The 26,803-nt window shown below is 36.0% G+C and overlaps 1 protein-coding gene across 3 annotated transcripts in view; it reads right to left on the reverse strand.

The window, feature by feature from the left end:
* Window positions 1-26,276, reverse strand: part of LOC134527156 (uncharacterized) — a 100,540-nt gene extending 74,264 nt beyond the window's left edge. For 2 of the 3 annotated variants that reach the window (XM_063359552.1, XM_063359551.1), the window contains exon 1: window positions 26,057-26,276. The gene's annotated coding sequence lies outside the window, so the exon portion shown is untranslated. Of the gene's footprint in view, window positions 1-17,381; window positions 17,502-26,056 lie in introns of all 3 variants that reach the window. The other variant, XM_063359553.1, reaches the window with a different exon arrangement.
* Between the last annotated feature and the right edge of the window lie 527 nt (window positions 26,277-26,803).

Here is a 26,803-nt window from a genome sequence, read left to right on the forward strand (position 1 = left end):
ACTTAATTATTTGAAAATTTAGATGGTCAGAGGTAAAAAAAGCCATGTCACATATTTCTCTTGTCTTTCAGGAATCACGTAATATAGTTTCAGAATACCATAAAAAGTTTCTTAATTTTAGCAATTTTTGGTACAAAAATTGGCTAAATTCAACATTTACAAATTGGAATTTATGAGTTCTTCTAATTATATTTGATCATATTTAAATAGTATTCAGTATTAAACACGTTGTACCATTAATTTATAGTTAAAATAGGTTAGGTTAGCTACATTTTACGTAATATAAAACCTTGTGAACAGTTGGTTAGGTTGGCGACTTGAAAATACTGTAAATGGTTGGTTACATTAGCTACATTAAAATACTCAAAAATTGTGTGGATGGTTAATGTAGCAACAATATAAAACCTTCAGAATCACACAACTTATGCAATTGCTTGCAGTATTCACTTTGTATGATTGATATAAAAAAGTTTCCTACTTATTGTCACATGTACATAAGAGAATAGTTTTACAGAATACATACCCACTGGTGATTTTTTAAGGTAATGTTACAAAAATTACTGATTTTAAAAAACTTCTGTATCAAGTGTTTATACCTACCTGTTGTTCATAATTGTCTCTTATTATTCAATCATTATATAACAAGTGGAGGAGTATTTTTTCCCCATTAATTTTCTAGTTATAGGTATACAGTTATTCACATTTGTACTATTTTAATTCACTTTGCACTGACAGCTTGAATATTTTCTACGTTCCCTAGTAATGAAGAAAGGAGAAAAGTGTGGATAGCTGTGATGAGGAGAAACAACTGGGAGCTACACCAAGAACTTACGATTTGCCTAAAAATGTTAAGAGTGGGAAAATTGTATTATATGCTGACGACACTAATTTATCTGTACATGGAGATAACCCTTTAAGTTTAATTGCAAATATCAAAATTTTAACTAGGGACATCATAGATTGGTTTAAGGCTGTTGGATGGTCGGGCGCTGGCATCTTGCCAGTATAGGAAAATCAATGTTAACTAAAATACGTTTAATGTAGGCACTAAATAAGATAAAAAGGTGAAATAAAAACCAAAACGCAGATAATGCAGGTATACACTTGAGTTAATACCCACTTTTTAAATAACTTTTCACATAGTTTTTAAATGACTTGTTCATTTTTCAATTCTCTATTGTAAACAGGCTGCCCATTTTATATAGAAAATGAATATTAAGGCATATTCTGCAAATTATTTAGATCAAAAAAGTTTCAGACCACATGTCTCTTATCTGAAATAGGAAAGCTAAAATGTTATATTTGTTGTATTGAAACAATTTGTGCAGGGGCAAATATCTCAGATGAGCGATGGCTATCTGGGCGATGAGGGCAGGAAGGGAGGCAAGCTGTCAGGTAGCTTCCTTGGTGCCTGGAAGGGTGGGGGGGAGGGTACTAATGCCTTCCTGGAGCTGTTTCGTTCTTGAGAAATACTCAGTTTGAATCCTAGACCCTAAAACAGATTTTGCGAACTGGTATACCATATCACCTCAGTGTGGGCCACCAAATTATAAGTGTATATTACCATGTTACTGAGGATGCAAATAAAATTATGTAATTTACTATAGACTTGGTGTGCCACTGATTATAAACCAGTTATAATGAATAGCCAAAGTTATTACAACTTCAGCAAAACATTCGTTAACTGCTTTATCTACACATAGTGGACTTAAATATGATTGAAAACATGTATCATTAATATTATATGGTAAACAAAATGTTAAATATCCGAAAACAAATTATATAGTCATAGCTTTTAACTAGGGACCGGTAAAGTAGGATTTTTTTCCAAACTTAAACATACTAAGTAGTATTCATTAAAATACCTCTATCGAATCCTTATACTTATTTAGAAATGAAATATTTATTATATTTAGCAGATTAAGTGTGATTACGCACGCAATCTTGGCGAGTGAGCATAAAGACAAATAAAAAAATTGCTTACAAACCGTTAATACATTGGGCCTGCGTGTTATATGACAACATATACATAACTGTTATTGTAGGGTTAGTGAGAAAACTATTTTGCAATGTTTGAATGATTTCACCTTAATTGCGCAAAGCAAGGATTGTTGATAAATCAGACAGAAAACTACGTAATTATTTATTACGCTCAGTTGCGTTCATATTTTAAAAAAAGGAGGAAAAATGTATACCCATACGGAATTAAACGTTAAACGTATATGTTTCATTGCTCCAGCTGTCTGTATATTATATATACATATATATATATGTATATACGATAACTTACATTGCTGTAAATATTTTGCAGCATTGCGAACAGTGTAGAATTATAGTTTAGGTACAGTAAAATGTAGGACCGGGACCATATGTGCGTCGCATCGCTCTTTATTTCGGCAATATAAGTTTACGCTACTGAATACACACATGCCTACTTTATATACATACATTAGCATAATGTGATATCTGAGGACGTAGAACAAGTTATAGTTATATAATTTATACGCGGTTTGTTATATTTGAAATAATGTTGCATTTACTTCACGAAACGTTTAATGAAGTAAGTATATATGAGTAAGCATTTTGGAGACTTACCATTCATTAAATATTTCGTGTAATTTATGCTGAATTTTGCTAATCAGTGCTATTAAGTCAAAGTTAACTTGATTTTTGTGTTACAAATGTTTTACATCATTTACAAATTGTATCATTTTAATATTTTTATTTTCTATTACAGGGTAGAAGTCAGTGTGTAGTAATTTCCCACAATGCAAAGAGTGATTTGCATAGAGTAGTTCACAAGACACTGACAAATACAAGTCCAGGTTTTCATACGAAGAAATTCATTTCTCAAATAAAGTCAAGCTCTCAGTCACGTCAGCAAAGACGTAAACCTAGAGCAAAACGATCACTGGCATATAGCAGTACAGTGCCAGATGAACACTATGGGGCCGATGCAGCGCAACCTATGCCAGACATTCCTGGTGATCAGATGCTGATATCAAAGAAACGATATGAAAAGAAATTGCGAAAGGAGTGTTCAGATGAGTTTATAATAAACATAGAAATCACTACAAGAAACCAATCTTCGTCTCATTTATGGAGAGACCAAAGGCGTAATTGTATAATAGCTTCCCTCTTCGGAAAAATTTGTAAAATGAGGCCATCAACGTCTTGTTCATCTGTTGTTGAGTCAATTCGGTACCCAACATTCCATGGGAACGAATCTACAAGATGGGGCATAGAAAATGAACCATTTACCATAAAATCAGTTGGCGAAATTCTTGACGTCAAGGTGGAGGCATGTAGATTGTTTATTCATAAAGAGTATCCTTATTTAGGAGCAACTCCAGATGGCCTCATTGCAGACAGCGCAATTGTGGAAATTAAATGTCCTGCATCAATAAAAGATTTATCGCCAGAAGAAGCATATTCTGCAGGAAAGCTAAACTTCTTACACAACCAAGATGAAAAGATTAGGCTCAGGGAGGATCACGTCTACTTCTACCAGGTTAAATATTAAATATAAATATTACGGTAAGACATTTGTGCTAATTTGCTGTTTGGACCTCCAAAGGTAATAAAATAAGTGAATATCTCATCAGACAAAAGTTATTAAACTATACAAATAATACGTTCATTGAATGTTTGATGCAATGGGGAATCTTGATTCAGTAATGTCTTTTGGACATACGCCATACAAATAATAAAAAAACTCACTTAAACTTTAATTTATATTTCTTAATCTAAAAATAATAGTGCTTACCCTATTTATAGTAGGCCAATATATAGTATGAAATTATTATATTTGAATTTTTTTGGTTAATCACAATTAACAGCCATTATTCTGATAAATTGCAAGTCCCATGTATGTTTGAGTTGCACTCATAACACAAGTCATCTTCATATTAAAAATATGAATTATTTTACAGGTTTACTGATCGACGAAGTCAGAAGTAGAGAATTTTGGTTGAGTAAAATGCTTCCAAAACTTCAGACATTTTACAAAAAGTGTCTTCTGCCTGAAATAATAGATTCGCGGAGAGCTCGAGGGCTGAGCATCAAAGATCCGCCATACGATCAAGATGCAAAGAAGAAACTGTAACTTGACAAACATAAAACAAGAACAAAAAGTATTTGATGTGATTTGGAAGGTAATGTGTAGCTTAGATATGCGTGTACTGTATGTACAGATATGTAGGCCTATTGTGGATATTGTAGGTATGTCTTTTTTTGAAGGCCTAAAAAAGGTTATCAACAGATAAAGTAACTAATAATGCAATTTAAAAGCCTACGTGTTTCTCTCTCTCTCTTTCTCTCTCTCTCTCTCTCCTTTTTTACATCACACATTCTCTGATCAGCTTCTGTAAAAACATTTTCGGTTAAAAACTATTTGAAACAAGCCGTTCTAAATCAATATAAAATAATAATTTGCTTCTATCAATTAAAAGTAGATTTCTTCAGGCTTTACCGACTTCGGAATAACGATTACTAGGTACACATATTTGGCTTAGGTCGTGCAAGTGTTTCAGATTATGTCTGTGGTAAGAGAAAGGATTTATGTTTCTTACAGGTGTGAACAGTAATTTTTTTAACAGAAAAAATAATGAAAAAAAATTTAAAAATTACTTTATCACACTTTGTAATACGTTGGCGTATTTATTTTTGTTTCGAAGGCATAAGAATTTCACCAAAAGGGAAATTTACTAGCGAAGAAATTTCTTGCTCATTATGGTGACCTTCGAAACCGTTTTGAAGTATGCTCGTATAATAAATATACGTACAATATCAGTATAAATGCAAGTTTATTAGAATTACATAATTATATATATTTAGTATATATATTAGTGTAATTATAATCATGATAAAAGGTTAAAATAATATTGCAAAGATTATATGTATGCTGCATACTGTACAATTTATTCAGCTTGCAAATTATTTTTTTACTCTCGTGAACCATACAATGATAACACAGTTGCCTATTTCTTATATGTGGTTTTGAATGCACAGTGCTATTGCATAATCGCAATTCCGTCCGTTTAAATTTTAGGGCAGCTCATATCTGAATAAATTATTGTATTAAATATTTAAAACTGTTTTTCACGAAACAAAAAAAAATCCTCACTTAATTTGTGCATTTTCACTAATTTAATACACTTATTATTGGATTAATAGAAGTCGCATTTGTCATGTAAAGTTAGAAAACAACATTTTTCCAAATTCAAATAGAAAATTATAACATGAACAATGCCGTTTTAATAGTAGGATATTGATATGTAGCTCGCTCGTCATAAGTCATCAAGAAAGTTAGTGCGTCCCTGCCCATTTGTATCCTTCCCCACGTTCAAGTACACATATACAACAAGAAGATATAACCAAACCAACAACGTTGTCATTAACTTGACTGTGGATTAAAGGAAGGCTTCATTGTTCAATGTCTTCACTTTACATTCAAATCAAAATTTCGGAAGTTAAATGCCTATAATGTGCAATAAAACGTAAACGACTTCAACTATTCAAGTATTATATATATTTGGGGACTAGTTTAGTACTATTGTTTACTTTTATTCTTAAACGATACTTACAAACGCTTAGTATTTACAGATAGGCTTACGAAAAATATCTGGATGACCAGTTATGAAAAAATATAGTAAATAATATAACATTTACAGCACAGTACGTACGTGCTCATCTAACTTGATGTTTGGTGGGAGTTTGTACGAAGTAGAGTTTGGTTCAGGTACAGAAAATTACGGATCTTTTAGTCATCTCTGCTAGTGTCAGAAGGATCATTACAGTGCTGAAATACGTTTCGCTGTAGAAGACTCACCAGCTTGCGGAGGGTGGGGTCATGGGTTCGAGTTTCTCGTGAGACATGCATGAGCGTGGTGGGAGTGTTAATGTCAGGTTGATGTTGTTTGATTACTAAGCCATCCTCATTCCTTCTAAAAAGTCAGCCTACGGACTAAACAAATAGGGGAAGTGTTTGAATATTTATTTACACACACAATTATTTCACCAGTAATAATTTATAAAAATCCAGTGGTGGAATATTCACTCACGCTTTACATACCACATGGCAATTTCAGCCTTTGTGGTATATCTGCTTCTGGTTTAGATATTTTTTTCAGGCCAATGATGTATAATTCCGCCAAACGTTAACAATAGTATTGCCATGCAGAAAATGCCATGTGACTACCACAAGGAAATGTTTTCAATCGGAAAATGCAAAATACGCATCAAAGTAGATCTAAGCCAGAAGTATATCTTACAAAAAAGTTGAGGTTACATTGCGGCACCTATAAAAAACTTTAATACCACAGTCGTGCGACATATTTACAATTAAAGTCAAATAAAATTCAAAATTATTTTCAATAATTTTTTGTTGTGTATTACACTAAATATTACATAATTATATGTGGTAATTTAGTATTGACATACCTTAATGCCACATTAATTACTTTCAATCTCACAGACGCTGGAAATTTAACATGTATTGCATTTTGTCAAAAGTACGAGTACAGTATTATAGTGATCACGGATGCACCTTAGACAGAGAACTGCAGTATTATTGGTCAAATGCGAAAGATGCTAAGAAACCAGACAGGAAACTAGGTGATAAATCCATGCCACCTGCGTGGCATAAAAACTGATAAAGTGGATATCACACATCATAGCAAGACATGCAAAATTAATTATGCCACAAAGCAAAAAAAAACGTATATCTTACTCAAGGCAACTACATTATGCATATAAATCGAATGGTGACCGAAAGAAAAACCCCACTATTTGAATAAACTTTTCATGTGAAAAAACTGCTAATTAAATAGTTCAATTAGTGTGGCCTTAAAAACGACGCTTTTATTATAAGCAACTGTGATGCATTTATAAATTAGAAATCCCAACCCCATTAATTAATTTTTTATTTGTGGTACAAATGTGTACTCCACGTGACTTTGAAAGCTTCTCGACTACACACAGGGATCAAGCCTTGATTCTGCGTTCAAACAATAACTTGTTTTTGTCGGAGATATACACGGAGACATACTCAGTAATGCTAGAAATACCGAAGGTAAACTGTAGGTACGCGTAGATATAGGCCCTACATAAATAAATACACGTATGCGTTACCTTCCATTACTATTTACGATTTATTTTACTGCAACATCGGTAGGCAGACTATGTAGGGCCTAAATGTCGCTGCGCGAACTTTTGGTGTTATTTTTAAAAGACCTACTAGTTTCAAATGATGTCGCACATAGAATGTGTACGACGCCTTTTACAGGCATGTTCAACGGAGAAGTTTATCAAACAAGCAAGAGAAAATAAACACATATGGCACTGTGAAAACTTAATTATATGTACCACTTTTCAGAGTTCACAATATCAAAGTATTTATTTTTAAATTCTGTGTAGCATTTTGATATCTATAACTTATTGAATTAAATTATTGAATTCACAAATTCCACCATTTGTTTTTCCTGAGCTTCCCATAACACCTCGACTTGCCCCAGGACAAGTAGCATGAGATGCTTCCTTTCCTCTTTTCAAACAAGGGATTACGATAATCCCCATTAGTGAAGCGCCCAGCTGTGTTGACGAGGGTCAGCAAGGTGTGTCATTAGCCTGGAGGGACAAAGGTGGATTATACGGCCAAATTCGCCTGAATATTAGATGCTACTTGTCATACATCTGTGCATTTAGATAGGCAATTTTTCATATTTTACTGGAGTTCTTGGCAACCAGTCAACGCCCTTAAGGCTAATGAATTAATTCTTAATAACACAAAAACAACGTGGCTGCATTTTAAACTTAATAACTTATACAATTTGCAAGACCCAACTGTATCGATTAATGGTGATAATATATCTCAATCAAATTCAACCAAAATACTAGGTATATATATTGACAAGAACCTTAATTGGAAATCTCATATTGCTCATTTAACTAAAAAAATGACCTCAATATTATTTGCTATGAGAACATTTTCAAAACTGACTAATCTAAATGCTTTCAAAATTATTTACTTTGGTTATGTTGAACCTCACGTTATGGAATAATATTTTGGGGTAATTCCACGGACTCATCTACAATTTTTCAAATACAGAAAAGATTTGTACGAATAATAATGCATGTAAATTATCGTACCTCATGCAGACAACTTTTCAAAAGCTTAGGTGTCTTAACATTACCATCGTTATACATTTATGAATTACTTGCTCATTCACAATTGAATGAACTGCAGAATTTCAATTTACATAATTATTTGACTAGAACAAAAAATAATTTTCATATATTACAACATCGTACAAATGTTTTGCAAATAGTCCGAGATAATGTGCTATATGTTTTTATAATAAACTTCCACCACATTTTAAATCAGAAAACCAACTTTGTGTATTTAAAAAAAACTGAAAAATTTGCTGTTGGAATTCAGTTTTTATTCTATTAATGATTTTATGGAAGCAAAACTATGCTAAAAATGTATTATTATTATTATTATTATTATTATTATATGATGTAGTACATTATTGTTTTTTAATTTTATTTTTGTTTATGTGTATATGATTGTACTTAAATGTGTATTCATAATGTTTAATATTCTTGACGAGTCCTATACTACAAGTACAATATAATTGTATATTTTTGTAGTCGACTTGGACAATAAAACTACTATACTACTATACTTGTTCACAGCAATTTTGTGAAGATGACTTTGACACGCTGTCATTGGGCCATGTTCGTATTTGTGAAAATGCTGTTCCTAGTATTTTTCCATATTTTCCTCATTATTCAGAGACAGTTGCAACGGAGTCGCAACGAAGCTTCACCACAAGAACCTTTTCCCTCGTGGGTATCTCGGGTACGGGCCCATCAAGTCAAGAGCAACTGTATGAAAGGGTTTCGTTGGCTGCCTTGGTAGCTGTTATGCGTTTCCGTCTGACCGGCACGTCTTACGTCTCTGGCAGTGTTTACAGCTGCGCACGCAGTCCCTTTTGTACTTGTTTACGCCTGACCAATAAAACAGCTCACTGATCAGATGCCTCGTAATGTTTTGTCTGCCCCTGGGTGTCTGGCGAGTCTGTTTACATGCAGCATGTTAAACACTTCGTGCCGCGTGGTGACAGGCGCATATATCCACCATGGTCCATCCGTTCCTCTGGGTCCCGCTTTTACGTTGCCGTCCACCATGCGATATCCCTCACATTCCCCCTAGCTGCATCTGTGTATTAAAGCCTGCTCACCAGCGTCCGTCAGCTGTACAGCTCGCACGTAAGCGTCCAGGTCATCCAGCTCAGTGCCTGGCGGTAAAGTGGGCGTGGCTCTGTGGCGATAGCGCATAGAGTCACGTCTGGCGTCAGGGTAGAAATTCTAGAGAATTTACGTCCGCTAGTGGGTAGTGTGAACATAGGCTCGTGAGGGTGGGTAGGAATGGCATGTTCAGTTATGTTGGTACGTTTTAACGGGTCTGCGGACATGAACACGTGACACTGTTGTTTTAAGGTCTGGATGTCGGCACGGAACTCAGGAGGAATTCCGTGTCGGAACTCGTCGAGACTGACCTGGGCGGTAGTTTGAGGCGTTGAGCGTCCGAGTCCGTAGATGGTCCGGCGTCCCTGTGTGCCGACGTGCATGCATCCGGCTCGTACCTCGATGGCCGCATCCTGGTCGCACAGCCATGGCAGCCCCAGGATGACGTCGTCCCGTAGGTACTCCACCACCAAGGCAGTAGTGGTAGACCACTGGTCTCTCACGTCCACGTCCAGCGTCGCGGCGCCCTGCATGAGGCAGGCGTCTCCCGTAGTGGCCAGGTGAAGTCGCCCCAGTCGGGGCTCGAAACTGGTGCGGTCGACCAGCAGCGCAGCGACGCAGTTGTAGCTGGCGGTGGTGTCGACAAGGGATTTGACAGGGCACCTGTTAACAACCACCGGTATCCGAAGAAGCTCGGCTTCCGCTGCGCCCACATGTCCCAGAAGAGGTCCTGTCGTTGCTGGTTCCAGTTCTTTGGGTGTGGCGTGGGTGGTAGGCTGACTTAGCTTGCCTCCCCCTGCTGTTTGTTTCCTGACGTCTGCGGTGTCGTGAAGTCCGGTCGGTTCTGGTTCCGCACTGGGCAGTGTTCGTGCCAGTGGCGTGTGCCTGCCGGGCACGTGTGGCACTGAGGAGGGGGGCCCTCGCCAATGGCGTGTCTGCCAGGCTGGCGGTGAGCAGTTCTTCGGATCACGCTCGCCGTGTCGAGTGTTGACAGGTCGGACGTATAGTAAAAGCGCCTTCTCCTCCGCTGACATCACTGCTCCCAGCTTGACTGGCGGCGCGTCACTGATCGTGCTGGGTTTCGCGGCCTTCAGATCTTGCTTTACTGCACGGGCGTGCTGAATGAATCGCTCGGCTGACAGGTGCGTCACCAAGCATAGGTGTGGGTGGAGAGGTGCATCAACTCCACCACCCCCTCTAGCATCTCTGCCGGTTCACTTGTAGGGAACAGCCGCTTATACAGACGAACTTTGTTTACGATAAAAGCTTCGGCCGATTCAGTCTGCCCTTGCTCGAGGCAGTACAGTTCCGTCCGCACTTTTGTTACCGCCCTAATGTCCGCGAACTGGGCCTCAAATCGCCTAGCAAACTCCGCCCAGGGCATGTCATACTCGTACACTATGTCCCACCATGTCTTTTTGTCGCCCTGGAGGACATTCCCAACGCGACCTGACCACTCGCCGTCTGGCACGTCGTACCGGCTAAGCCGTTTCCGACATGAATTTACAAATTTTCGCGAGTCGTCGCTGGTACGTCCGGCGAACTCAGGCTTTTCGACGTGGCCTAATGGAATGAGTCTGACTTTTGCTTGATCTGCAAAGTTCGGGACTTGGTTCAGTTTTTCAGTCCCGCTAGTCTCGTTTGTGTTGGCGCCGTCGTGGCCACGTGGTCTCCCGTACTGCATCGCGCCGGATTACTGTCCAACATGACCGTGTACCGTGGTAAGGCCGATCTATTGTCTCCAAAACACACACCAACACCCTCCAACACACACACACACACTGCGAACAGTCCGCCGCACCTGGAATGCGAGTCACGTGGTTCCTCGTTGCAAGTTTCAAGGAAACGAGCGCTCGCCGGTCACGTGGTCTGCCGGAATTCCCGTTATCCGCGCCGTCCGTCTGGAACTCTTCACGCTCCGGTGCACTACTGCCTATCTCGCATGCTCGCTTGTACAGGTCTGGCAACTACGGTAGCTAACGTCTTGTCCCATGTTGGGCGCCATTTGTTGCAGTTGGGGTTTCGAGAGGGTCGCTACGGTGTGGTTTGATAGTGGGCGCCACCACGTGGAAGGGCACATGGACCCCGCTAAGATCCATCTCAGGGCGTGACGTCGCCAGTGTGAGGCAAGACTGGACCCTCGGTTAACTCCCGTAGTACACTCAGACCTGACCCGCTCTTAGCGTCGGGCACGCTTATGGTATAACACGTAATAGTGGGCTTTCCAGGCGTTCCACATGCCTGCTCATGAGTAGGGGTATGCAAAATTCGCATTTGCGATAAAACAATTTTTTACGTGAATTTTGACATTTTAAAGCCAATAATCACGAATTTGCAAAAAATCATTTATACGTGAATTTTAACAGTTTAAAACGAATAAACCCGATATTCACATTATAGGATACCATTTTTAAACGAATCTTAACGTTTGAAAATAAATAAACCCGATATTCATAACTATTTGATTAAACTATGCTAAAATTAAGTACTTCTGACGAAGTCCGTAACGTAGGCCTAACCTGGTACAGGATTAGTAAACACAACACGGCCGCCATAATTCAACTAGAGTACGATGCGCTGCTTCCTCTCACACGCGGACATGTGACGATGTTTTTAGTATTTATGGTACGAAAAACGGTGTAAACATGTAGGCATATAGAGGCAAAATTGAATGTTTTGAATAACTTGAACGATGTAAACAAAGACGTGAGTATAGTTTGATACACTTGTACACAAAACTTTAAACAAATACGCAGTAGCTACACAACACGTTACTCGCTGAGCTCACACAATGATGCAATCAGCAGCAGCAGTGCAACTGGCAGCCGGTAGGCTGCGCGCGCAGTCACGCTCACGCACACTCACACAAAGTCACAACAAAACAAAGCTGTTTACGGCCGTGCCTGCGCGTGGTTGAATACAACAAACTTGTAAACTGTATGAATTGAACTTGCGTGGCGTGGTAGTTGTGCTCTAATACTTACGTGGCGTAGGCCTACATACTTATCCGAAGTAATAAATATTTTTAACAAAAATGTGTTAATTACCGTAATTACTTTTGTTGACAAAAATGCCGAAACATGCTACAGTAAGTATTTAAATAACAATTGAGAAATGACTTCATACTTCTCCAAATACTGGACATTCAATTTCAATTATACCTTTTTAATGTCATCTTTTTTTAATATTAAGTAGTTAGTATTTGGTGTGTATTAAGTAAGTGTTAAAACAATTTTCATGACACTTGAGATATGAAATTGGTATTACTGTTATCCATTTTGGTAGCCAAAATAACCTCTCTTTCAGAGAAAAATAACACTGATTTTCCAGAAAAATAACCTCGAATTCTGTGAACAAATAAACACGAAAAGTGCATACCCCTACTCATGAGGTATAGGTCGCCACGTGGTCGGTGCAAAAAAATACAAGGAGACAATTAGAATTAATACGTTTAATACGTGCGCGTACTCCAATACACGGTGTCATGAGGTGCGTCTCCAAGATCCCAGGCACCTAATCGGAACGCAGAAATAAGGCCCACACACGTGGCCTGCACAAGTGATTACTTAGAACGTAAAAAGACTCGTTAAGAGTTGAAAATTGATTACGTTAAACAGTCCCCCGATTGAGGCAGGCCCTGGGGATACGTGAAAGAGAATTAATAGTCAGTGAGCAAAGAGTGAAGTCCCTGGGTGCGGAAGGTAGCGTCTTACCTCGGTCGTTGGCGGCGTAATACTGATCGAGCGCCGGGCTCCCTCGAAGCAACATGGCGCCTTCCCGCCTTGCCAGTTTACCGTTACACCTTTCCGATTAAGTGCTTTGTAATCTTATATAAAGAAATACAAAAACACTACTAATATTAATACACGTTCTCCCACAGCTCTATTACTATTTAACCTAGAGTTATTAATTAATTAAATTATGTATACAAGTCAACTTCGTGTTCGGGTCCGCTCGGGTCCGCCCGGCAACGTCTTTAACTTACATGCTAAACAAAACAAAAGCCCTCCCGCCCGTCAGTGGAAACACAAACAAATGGGGAAAAAATAAAAAAGCTTTACAATAACATTATTACATATTTAGGGGGACGTTGCACTGCAGCTACAGCGCCCTCTTCAGGTAGTTCGTGGCGCGCTATTTGGACACACGATTACGTACTTGTGATGGTGCGACTGCCAGTGAGGGAATTGGGACAGGTTGAGGGGAAAGTTGGCGGAGGATGACCAGGCTTTTGGGGCGCAGGCCCATTTGATGTCAATACATGCTTGGTAAATTCTAAGAACATTTAAAAATTATTTCTAGATTAAAATGATTTGTTTGGAGAGATATAGATAGAATATAAATTTAGGGTAATTGTATGGAAGTCAATTTTCTGAAAAAAATTATTACATTATGTAACATTTCCTTACCTGATTTTCAATCATGCACTAAAGGCAAGGCCACACAGAAAGCTATGCTATGTTTGCTATGTTCGCTGCGCCAGGTGGCCACACAAGATAGTGTAACTCACAATGTCTGAGACATATGCTGTGGGATTTGAGTGATGATTCTGTCGATGATAATATTTTGCTGTCTCTCGCAGTATGTAAATGTATAAAAGAATTGGGTTCATGAAGTCAATTCAAAAAGAAAATAATTTGAAGAATTTCATAATTTTATTAAGCAGGTGCGCAAGGACGAAGCCAAATTTATGGATTATTTCCGAATAAATACAACTCATTTTAATAGCATTTTATTTATCAAGAATAAAATTGAGAAGAAAAATCTAAATTACAGGGAAAGCATTCATTTTAGCAGAACATTTGACTATTTGCCTGAGGTCAGTAAACAATGATTTCATGACAATATTAATCTTTAATGATTAATCGTCAACTAAATAAAAGGAAAATTAAGAACAAAGGGAATTCAAACCAATAATTATTATTTCCTTAATAACCTCCAATGAAATCAAATCCCAGTCATCATCTCACATATTTTGCTTTCTATATTTTTTTATTGATTTATTGCATAAACATATTTATTCTCGTACTTCTTCAATGAACGTTTCCATCGACATAATACTATCTACGCATGTGGGTAATTCTATGTCAAAGCAGTAAACCTCACCATCTCAGATTTTGATGAAATTTTGCACAGATGTTACCTCCATACAGACTAACAAAAGTATAAAATTTTAGAATGATATATCCATCCGTTTTGAAAATATTGCTTTGTAAATTTTCGAAAAAACACTCAAAATCGCACGACAGGCATATTTTAAAATTACCCTAACTCTTCTCCAAATTAAGTTAGAAAGGTGAGACAGGTGTCATTTTGCAGCATTTGGTACCGGTATGGCCTTTCATGTGATATGTAACACAATAATGTCTAGAACAAAATAATTTTTATAATTTAAATTTAAAATATTGGAAAAAGTGCTATTTAATTTTTTTTTCAAAAAATTCTATAAATTTTTTTGTACAAATATTAAATTGTCTACAAAGTTTCAAAGTGGAGAGTTAATGGGTTCATAGAAAATTAATTGGTAATTGTAACCATATTTATACTTTACTTTACCCAATTATGATATTTAACCATTTTTATAATTATAAGTTATGTTGGAAGTATAAACACATAAAATTGATTAAAAATCACTAATAACACAGTTGTAATTAATTCTAGTGCTACACTTTGCTTGTCTCTGATATAGGATTTCAAAGATTAGTTCAGACAAGCATCCAGCTACTGGGGATTCCCCTCAATTTGCTTTGGGGTTTCCCTAGCTTTGGAATTCTCCTTGCATTGCCTTGGGATTCCCTTAGCTCTGTGATACCCTTGCTTTGCCCTGGGATTCCCCCCTAGCTCTTTCAAAGTACTGTACAGTAGTGGTTTCAGCTAGTTTATGTAGGAGTCTGTATTGTTCTGATGTAGTATCAAAGTTGTTAGTACAAGTATCAGTGCTACGCCTATATAAAAAGTGACCATTTGATTTATATTTTAAGTGGAGTTTATGCATTCTGAATTGAGAATGTTGATATTTATTTTTAAAAAGGTAATGTGTTCATCATGATAGTGACTGAAACCCTATGAAAAGGTGGGCAGTTTACGGTAAGAAATCGCCCTCAGTGAATCATTTTTGAAGTTACAGTGTTTTAATCCATTAAAAAAAACCAATCACAACATTAGGGAAAAAAGAAAATTAAGGAATGTTACTAGTTGGATGTGCAGTTTGTTTTCTGGATTGCTAACTGGAGCAAAAATTTGTGATAGCTGTAGAATAGAAATTACAACATTACAAACTGCTGCTGCTGCTTCTTCTTTTTATACTCACTAGGATAATGAATCAAGTTCAGATTCTGATAAAGATCCCAGTTTTTCTGCATCCTCAGAGGTGATTGGTTCATTAAATATTTCACTACAAGGGCTAGGAGAATCTCCTATTAATAGCTGAAGATTTAGAGGAATCAGTTTTGCAAAGCCAATTTCTTGAGTTCTACTAGTAGGAGCAAGAAGTTAATGATATTAACCTGTTTACCACAAAATTGGGGAGTAAGAAAAATAATGTGAGAGTTTGATGCGCCAAACTACATGGTACGACAATCAAAAAAACTCTTGGCTGAAAAAGGAATGTTGGAAAGTCCTAACCCCAAAACAGGCAAACACCTCTCAGAAGATGTAGTTGAAGCTGTCCATTTATTTTATGAAAATGATGAAGTCAGTAGAGCGATGCCTGGTGTTAAAGACTGCATAACAGTCACTGAACCTAATAAAAATAAATCAAAAATATCAAAAAGACTTATTTTGTGCAATCTGAAAGAGGGATACACTTTATTCAAGGAGAAATTTCCAAATATTGAAATAGGTTTTTCAAAATTTGCGGAGCTTCGTCCAAAGCATTGTATTTTAGCGGGTTCTAGTGGGACACATGCAGTGTGTGTATGTACAATCCATCAAAATGTCAAATTGATGATTGAAAATGCAAGACTATATGATTTAACAAATGGAGAATTCAAAACCTACAAACATTGCCTACCAAAAATGGTATGCAATCCACCAACAATAGATTGCAATATTGGACATTGTACATATTGTCCTGGTACTGCAGCAATACAGACCGTCCTTGAGAAGTCATCTGAAGAGCACCTGATACGAAAGATCACATTTCGGCAGTGGATTTCAGTTGACCGTTGCAATTTAGAGACACTGCAGAAATCATCAGCAGATTTCATAGATTTACTCTGTGGCAAGCTGTCACTCTTAGTCCTCCACGACTTTATTGCAAAACAGACCTCTTTCATGAATCACTTAAAGGAAAATTTAAAAAATCTGAATTTGCCATCACACTCGACTTTTCAGAAAACTACAGTATGGTTGAACAAGATGAAGCCCAGACTTAACACTGAACTAAGGGGCATGCCACAGTTCACCCGTTTGTGATATATTATAAAGGAGAAAAAAGAATTGAACATTTGAACTGCGTTGTAATTTCTGACTGCCTAGAGCACAATACAGTTGCTGTTTACACATTTCAAAGAAATTTGGTTGCTTTTTTGATTACAAAATTTAAAAACGTTCCTCATAAGTTCTTTTACTTTTCAGATGGGTCTGCTGCCCAATATAAAAATAAGAAAAATTTCATCAATTTGTGTTTTCACAAGCAAGACTTCAACATATCAGCTGAATGGCATTTTTCAGTCACAGCTCACGGTAAATGCGATGGAGTTGGAGGTACGGTTAAGAGATTAGCAGCTTGCAACGGCCCTACGAAAACCAGATCTTGACCCCTTTCCAGCTTTATGAATGGGCAGTAGAAAATATTTCTGGTATTAATTTCACTTTCACTACACAAGAGGATTACATAGAGCCAGAAATATTTTTAAAAGATAGTTTCAATCAGGCAATTACCATCCAAGGAACTCAGCAATATCATGCATTTATACCTGTTGACTCAAGCACATCAAAAATTACTGTGAAAATATTTTCTGGAGCTACACATTTATCACAAGTAACTGTTACCAGATCACTAGACAAACCGCAAATAGGAGATGTAAAGGGTTATACTGCAGTTGTATATGACAAGAACTGGTGGCTAGCTTATGTTATGGAGAAAAACGAAGAAATTTATGAAGTGAAAGTAACATTTCTCCAACCTGCTGGACCATCACCATCCTTTTCTTATCCAGGGAAACCAGATGTATTATGGATTCCTCTCACAGATGTGTTATGTACAGTAAATCCTGTGACACCAACTGGAAGAATTTATGTGCCATCTGAAAATGACACTTTAAAAACCAATGAGGAATTTTTCAAGCACTGTAATTGAACAAGTAGTGCTAAAAGAAATACCATTAACCAAATTTTTTTTACTCTACAAAATCACATCTTCCTATAATTGAATCCGTCATTGTAAAAACGCACTTAGTCCAAAAATCACAATTGTGGGATAGTAATTAAAACTGTTTTAAACAAAATGTTTTACTGTCATGATGTTAACATTTTTTATATATCACTTTCTATCATTAACAAACGTATTAAACTGATGTCATGTCTCAGATTACACTTAGTTTCTAATATATAAAACCTAAAGTCTTTGGAGTTAGTTCCTTTTAACAGTGAATGCTGAAAATATTATGTAAATGATTGCATTTTACAAAAGTAAACACGGATATTTAAATATAATAAGACAGTCAATGATTGTTATTAAATTCAATAATGTTAAACAACCATTTTTGGGAAATTATTACAGTCATTCGTTCTCCACTTCTGCAATTGTTGGCCATGATAAAATGTCTTCATAAAATGATAGCCTTTTCGTGTCACCCACGACGTATTTTACAACTTTCTGGATGTCCTGCAGCTTTAGACGATTAATGGGCACCTTTCCTGCAGGGTATGCTTTAATCACGGAGAAATGATTATTAATGCTGGGCTGAGCCAAAGGAAAGATGTATGTAACAAGTCCACCAATAAAAGGACATGCCTCAACTACTCTTGGCCTTGCTGCTGAATATCTGAACTCCTTGAAAGAGGAAGGAGTAAAATTCACTTTACAATCACGAGGAGTATCTCTTCCCACACATTCTATAACCACACAGTTTTTCTTGAAGAAACGAGGCCACCATGTATTGAAGTCTTCAGTCTCCACCATCTTTACTGTGACGTTTGACTTACTGTGTACTAACAGACTAACATATTCTTTTGGAATGTAGATTATATCACATTTTTTAATGTTCTTTTTGTATAACCCAAAATCCCTATCGCAGGGAAGGAATGAATGTCATCTTACAGGATAACAATGTACAATATTTTGTAACATTTTATTTTGCACCAGTCCTAAGCACATGCGGATCATTGAATGATTTTTGTTTTGGCCAACACAGACATCAGAGTACAAGTATTGGTCTGTTATATCTTTAGACACACAGTGTGTTATGTAGTCCAATAAAAATGAACATACTTCATTGGCACCTTTCTTGGCCACGCCCTCGTGATATACATACAAACACGAATGATGGGATTTTAAATCGTGTAAACAAAAGCAGTTTACCCATAACTGACGTAGGTAAAATATTTCTTGGACTGAAATGTGGGGTAAGGGTAGATTCTGCATGAAGTCAAAAACTATTCCTGCCACATGGGTATTTTCCTTGCATAGCTGTTCAGTTTGTTTTAAAGACTTGTAACATTTTTGGCTTCTGCGTTTATGAACAACTAACTCCAATTCAGCGGCACGTTTTACAATTTCCGCAAAATGAGGACTTTTCAGTTTTGTTGTCAGTTCTTCACACGTGTGGGACACGTCGATTTGTGGTCTTCCAAAGCGATACCGAAAATTCTCATTATAATATTTTAGGTAATATTTGTAAGACACCTTTGTGTTTTGGTATTTATCTTCGTAAAGGGTGTGCATTTGCTTAACATCTAACTTACCATCAAGATACTTCACTCTTTGCCTGAGTAATGAGTAGTTTTCACTGGGAATGACTTGATATGTTGCTGGATGTTATTTCTTACTGTGTCTGACATTTTTTTTGGGATTGGGATTCAAACCACGCTTATCTTTAGGAGTCTCTCCTTTCAGCAGCAGTGCTGCTAACCTAAATACTCTCTTCTAAGACACAGCATGCAACCTTAAGAAAGCCTTTCTACATACCATTACTATTGTATCTCCATTCATGACATGAAACTTAAAACTCCCATTTCTTTGCTTCCTCATCCTTCCTTCATCACTTACAATCCTTGGTCTCCGAAGCTGAATAGGTTTTGACTATATAAGTCGCTGTAGATGAAGGTCTTGGTGGTTTTTGTTTTCAAGATCCAAGAAGGATGAAAGGATAGTGATACGATTTTCTTCTTTTATTTACTGGAAGCATTGGAGCCTGCAGCTGACAAAACACATCTCTTCAACTATGTGTGCTTTCAGCTACTTTACGTACTCATAAGCATAATCATATAACTCTTAAGTTTGATTATATATGGCTTATAACCTATAAAATAATCTATTAAGAATTAGTTTTTACCAATATCTGTTATGTTATCAATAGTTATTATTAGTGAAGTGTTTAGCAAAAAAATTTATTTAGAAACATTTTTAATGAAAACATTATCAAATTAATTTGCATGTCACATCAATAAACATACCCGCAATCATCTCCAGTTTTCTTTGCTTCAACAACCTTTTTTCCATGACTGACATATTCTTCTCCGCTTATACGAGCACTTTTAACTTTATTTCTCTTATAATCTATAGTATTAATACTCCTCTTCTTTCCTTTTTTCTCCATCATCAAACATTCAACATCACAACAATACCAAATATAAACAATACATCCATAGACAAAGAAGGTGGAAAACATAAAATCTTATGATGTTCAATAAAACTTGCAATATCAACTAGACAGGCAGAGCCATCTAACAGAGAAAGTGTAACTAATGCATCATATAGCAATGCAAGATTGAAATGTGCTGCAATCAACAAGCCTGTCATCCATAAAAGGAACTAACTCCAAAATCAATAATCAGCATTAAAAAGAACTAAGTCCATGGACTTAGTTCTTTTTAACAGAGCCCACAATAACGCATATGCTCGTTTTATATGTATGGAAAGTAGGGACTAAGTTCCTTTCAACACCAATCAATCCGGCGAACCCGAAAATCTTCATTGAAGACAAATAATGCAGAGATAGTTACTACTAGCAACATAATTAATAAGTATCAAAAAAATATTTTTATGAATCTTTTTCTATAATTACCAAGAAGTTTCGTAAATGTGATTGTGATAAACTGCATTTCCTATTGAGGGTGTTTGAATCTTGGCAGGCTCATGTAGATGGTTTTTAAATCTTATTTCACATAAATATCATTCCTGGGAATCCGGCACATGTTATAAATATTATGTAACATGATAAACACTGGAGAAAAAGACATATCATACTTATTATGTGACTAAACTCAATTTGCAGGTCGAATACACTGATATGTTTAACGTGTTTTTTGAAGAGTTGTATTAGTACGAGATAATTTTGTTCCAAATTATTACTGTAAAATATAGCTAATAAAAGTCCCCAAATTGAATTTCCAATGCTTGCCATGATCACTTCTATAAAATAAAGTAATTATAACAGTTTTCACAACACAACACATAAGTACACTTAACCAAATGTTTTGGGCGGATAACAAACATGGTGCAGGCCATGAGGTGAAAAAAAAAGGCTTCACCAGGTTGCCATGTAATCATGCAGACATAGCAAACCTCTGATTAAATCTCTGTGTGTCGTGTTTGCAATTGCATTGTGATTCCAGCTTTAAGCTATTATTTGAATGCAACAATTTTTTTTTAAACTACAGAGCAGTATTCTAATTTTGATCTAATTAATGCTAAATGGTGAAAAGATTAGAACAGAATATGTAGCATAAAAAGTGATGTATGTAATAAACTTCACTGACTTGAAATTAAGTATTTTAATTTTACCCAATTAATGCTACATTGTGAAAGAATTGAAAAGAATTTGTAGAATAAAAAATGATGTATTTAATTAACTTTGGGAAATTGAAATTATGTAATCTGCAAGTTGATAATAATATAATTAAGAATCTAAAATAACTCCAGGAATTTTAGAGTGAAGGATTAGAGAATTAAAGTTTTGACTAAATTATAATCAAATTTAATTGGCAGACATTTCCTGGTAAAGGATATTAACTAAACTAACCAACCATTCACACTATTTTAAAATTATTAAATACAGCTAACCTAACCCAAACGTCAATTCTTACAATATCAGAGCCATTCCACCTCAATTCAGGCAGTTAGCAAGATAATGTGTCAGGTCACCATCTCAGATTTGCTTTAAAAAATTACAGCAGTTACAACCAGTGCAGACAAGAAGTATGCCAAAAGGATTTTGTCCCAAAAAATTTTTTCCCCATGTTATAGCCTTTTGAAGTTGGTTCAAAATCAAAAAAGGTGGAAAAAGGGGTGTTTTTTAAATGAGCGGCATTTCAAAACTATTTTACTGATTTTGTTGATTTTTTTTTTATTTTGTACCTATTATAGTGAACTACAGAGTGGAATAGTTCCAATGAGCCCAACGACAATATCTTTAAGGGGGAGAAACTAAAAAATTTGGCAAAAAATTTAGATTTTTTTGGATTTTCAAAAAAAAAAATTTTATGTGGAATAATCAATTTTCATAAAAAGTAATTCTGGTAATATGTAGACCTATTACAGTAGTTTTACAGGAAAAATTGTTTTTAATTCTATGATGCATGGAATTATTAAAATTTAGCTTTAAAATTTTCAAAATTTGACAAAAGTGCCATTTTTGATTGAAAATTACCCCATATTTTAAAAATCTGAAAATTTGTAACTTTGTAGTCCTCACCTTTATTAATAGCATGCACTTTGTTGGATAGTGTGTTTTTGCCTGTAAACATTTCTAGAATTTTTTGAAAATGTAATGTCATTACCTTTTGTATGTTGTGCATGCTCAATTAATAAATGTTTTGTTGGTATCTAAATAGTATGTGATAATTTGTAACTGGTTTTGTATGAGGGGAAACCTTGGGAAATATGAAGGGGGAGTCCCTATCTGAATATTCCCAGGCGCTTGCTGTAAGGGGAATCCCTGGTAGCTTGAGGGAAATCCCTGGTGACCATAGGGGGAATCAACTACAAGACTACAAGGGAATTCCCAAACTTTTGCTGTTACAGTTGTGTTGTGTGTGTTCATGGGTGATGTTCAGCTAGTGAACTAAATCATGTCTGACTTTCATAGTACGGAGAGAATTAAATGTGTGGACTACATTAAAAGGCACAAAAAAAGTGTGTATAAAAGTAAATGTGTGAGGATGTGTAAGGTGAATGATTTAGCAGATGATATTCAAAAGTTTGTGGGTGTATCTGTTTCAGTAAATAAAAATGATATTTTGTGTAGCAACTGTGTTACTTTTTATAAAAAGAAATTTCTGGAACTTGCTGAAGATGCAGAAGAAACATCCACATCAGAGAATTTTATTCCGGAGGATGAACTAGTAAGTGTTTTAAATAGCAGTCTCATTAAAACATTAAATGTAGAAGTATCACCATTGAAATCCCCTTCAGAGGTGAGATTGGATAGGAGAGAAGGTTATGCGAGGAAAAAGAAGATAAAATTAAATAGTTGATGAGTTAAAAACTTCTGCTGTGAACAAATTACAAGACATATATCACGTGCATCTTTCAAGTGAGTCTGATGATGAAATGCCTGTGTGTGTCAATTGTAGTCTATGGTTTTCGAATATTGACTCAGCTCTTCATACTTGTAACTACAATGGAAAAGTACAGCTACTAACATTGGTACCACAAACATTTAGTAAAACTGTATTGAAGGAAAAATTACCTTCAGTGTCAAAGTACCTCATTGATAAATGTCGCACAGTTATAAAAAATAAGGGAATTTATGCTCAACCTGACCCCTATAGTGGACATCCTTTACCTACACAGGTACAAGATCTAGCATTATCATATTACCTAGAAGATAGTAAAGACTGTTCAAGGGAAAGTCCAAACAAAAAAGATGTTATTTGCATTAAGGATGGTAATGGCCAGAAAGTAAAAAAGGTTAAAAGATTCATGACAAGGTCCATCAAAGAGGCATACAAAGCATTCAAAAAAGATAATCCTCTTATAGAAATTAGTCTTTCAAAGTTTTATGCCTTACGACCAAGATGGGTGAAAATTCAGCCAGAACAGACTGTGTGTTCTTGTATTTACTGCAGTAACATGCAACTTATCTGTGTAGCTCTTCGAAATGTAACAAATAACCAAATTGATGAAGACTATCTTCTACTGAAGTGTTTGTGTGACGAAACAAGGAATGAAGATTGCTGGCTCGAGGAGTGTGGTGACTGTCCTGGCACAGAAACATTAACTGTTGAAAACTTTGGCTTGGATGAAGGGGAAGAAGTTACATTTGCGATTTGGGAACATGGTGACCTCATAAAAAAAACTGTATCTGTAAATAATTTTCTGGAACATGTAAGGCATTGGGTTAAAAAAGCTATTCCTCACAGTTACATTAGGAAAATACAAAGGGAAGGAATAGCTGAAGCAAGAAGTTCTGTCCAACAAAATAATGCTCTTGTTTTACATTTTGATTTTGCTGAGAACTGGTCAGTTGTATTGCCTGATGAAATCCAAACTTACCACTGGCAAACTGATCAGCTTTCACTGTTTACCTGTGTTGCATACTTTGGTGCGGAAATAAGAAGTTTTGTTATAGTATCTGATGATATAGCTCACGACTCTGCTCACGTTCTCTGTGCTTTAGAGGTTATAAAACTGGAAATTTCAAAATTTTGTCAGTTAGAACTTTTGAGTTCAATAGTGTACATTACAGATGGGGCAGCTGGACATTTCAAAAATAGGTTTCAGCTGTATGAACTATGTAAAAATACTCAAACTGTTGAAAAAAAATGGATTTTTTCTGCTACAGGGCATGGCAAAAGTGCATGTGATGCAATAGGTGGTTTGTGTAAACACTTTGCAACTAAGTTCAATCTTCGGGCAGAGTGTGTTAATGCCATTAGAGATTCTGCTTCATTTGTTGCTGAAGTAGGTAACCTTGTACCAAAGATAACTCTATTGGCTCTTGAAAGTAAAACAATTCAAATGTATAGGTCATCTAAGGAAAAAGAATGGGCTACTGTAAAACCAGTTGTTGGAATACAATCTAAACATTACTGGCTGATTAAAAATGAGACATACATGGGACACACAATTAAAGATAAAATAGAAATAGTTGTACAATCTAACCAGATTAAAACACATTATTCAATAAATGATTTCCAAGTAGGCCAGTTCGTTGCTTGTGTATACGATCAGAATTGGTGGATGGGACAGATCACTGGTATATCTAAAGAGTTGAACGACATGACAGTGTCTTTTATGCATCCCCATGGTCCAGCTAAAGGGTTTCAGTGGCCACAGGAATCTGGAAAGAAGAAGGATGAATGTCCGGTACCACTACAAAATGTTTTGTTAGCAGTAAGCAATCCTACTCCACTTGGACAATCAGCAAGACTCCACACTTTCGACAAAGCTGAGTTGATGAAGATCCAGCAGATCTACTGTCTTTAATCAGCCAAATAATATTTTAGGAAGTTTGTCAATATATGTTACATATAGTTGAGGAAGGGTAAGCAGTCTACATATAATTAATTATAGGTACATATTGTTGGTTTCAATTTTACTTTGAAATTTTGGTTTTCATGCAAGTTAAAGAGTATGCATATGTATTATATGTGTGTATATGTATTGTGCATATTATGTTAATGTGATAATGTATACACAGACTCTCCTTTTGTAATTCCCAAGGTTTCCCCAATTTACAAATTACATCTCACTTTTTGGAAACTAACAAAACATTTGTTAATTGAGTGTGCAGACCTTAGAAAATGTAAGAAAATTACATTTTCAAAAAATTCTAGAAATGTTTACAGGCAAAAACACACTATCCAACAAAGTGCATGCTATTACTAAAGGTGAGGACTACAAAGTTACAAATTTTCAGATTTTTAAAATATGGGATTTTTGAGTAATTTTCAATCAAAAATGGCACTTTTGTCAAATTTTGAAAATTTTAAAGTTAAATTTTAATAATTCCATGCATCATAGAATTAAAAACAATTTTTCCTGTAAAACTACTGTAATAGGTCCACATATTACCAGAATTACTTTTTATGAAAATTGATTATTCCACATAAAACTTTTTTTTTGAAAATTCAAAAAAATTCAAATTTTTTGCCAAATTCTTTAGTTTCCCCCCCTTAAAGATATTGTCGTTGGGCTCATTGGAACTATTCCACTCTGTAGTTCACTATAATAGGTACAAAATAAAAAAAAAATCAACAAAATCAGTATAATAGTTTTGAAATGCCGCTCATTTAAAAAACACCCCTTTTTCCACCTTTTTTGATTTTGAACCAACTTCAAAAGGCTATAACATGGGGAAAAAATTTTTTGGGACAAAATCCTTTTGGCATACTTCTTGTCTGCACTGGTTGTAACTGCTGTAATTTTTTAAAGCAAATCCGAGATGGTGACCTGACACGCTCCTGCCTGAATTGAAATGGAATGGCTCATCACAGAAATTACAATACATACACCTAACCTAACCACTCGTTAAAAAGGTAAACAACTTTAACATAACACTTTCACAGAATAATTCCAAAACATCCCAGGAAATAAAAACAAACAATTCTAAATTAATTAGTTATTTTTTTTTTCTTTCGAAAATACAGGTTCTCCAGAATTAAATTAATTTGAATTTAATGGTGCTATACTTACAAAAATTTCATAAAAATGTTGTATCCATTAAAAATTCTTGACTTATATTGTACTGGTCTGAAATAACAGTTCTAGCTAGTTCTTGTGCAAAAATCTTATATACCTACTACTATTTTCACGTGGTCAGGAAAGGTAAACAATGGGTAAATAATACCACAGATAGCACTCGCTTGTCACTGCGGCACTCCGCAATCCAGGTGGATGGCATGCTCGCAATGGTGGTTTATCGAAACACACACACTATCACAGGAGTGTACGTAAAGAAAAAAAATCTCTACATCCCCGAGCCGTCTTTAGATCCGTTCTACCAACGACGTATATATATATGTCATTGCGTTCTACCATGGAGTTAGCGTTCTACAATAGCACCGAATCGGAGAATCACCACGTAGCGGAGATGGAACTTTTGGAACACTAAAGCCCGCCGCACATGGTACAATATTCCTTACAATATTGTATGCTAGGAGTCGTACTGGCTCTACTACTTGTTTCTTCACTCAAATTCAAACTGGATACTAGTAGCTGTACTAGCTGGGCTACTGGTTTTGCATAATAGACTGCGTCCTATTTTCGTTGCTTGCTGTGTTACAATATTGTTACGATTTTCCTGCGGGGGTTCGTAAAGGATAGAGCAATTAAAGATTTTTATCACACACATAGTTTTATTTATTGCCACTACTTGTCACTTACAAATAATCTTCTAAATTGGCATATAATTAATTACACTTAAAGAAATGTCAATTCCCC

This window comes from Bacillus rossius, chromosome 1 (assembly GCF_032445375.1).
Source record: "Bacillus rossius redtenbacheri isolate Brsri chromosome 1, Brsri_v3, whole genome shotgun sequence".
NCBI lineage: Eukaryota > Metazoa > Arthropoda > Insecta > Phasmatodea > Bacillidae > Bacillus > Bacillus rossius.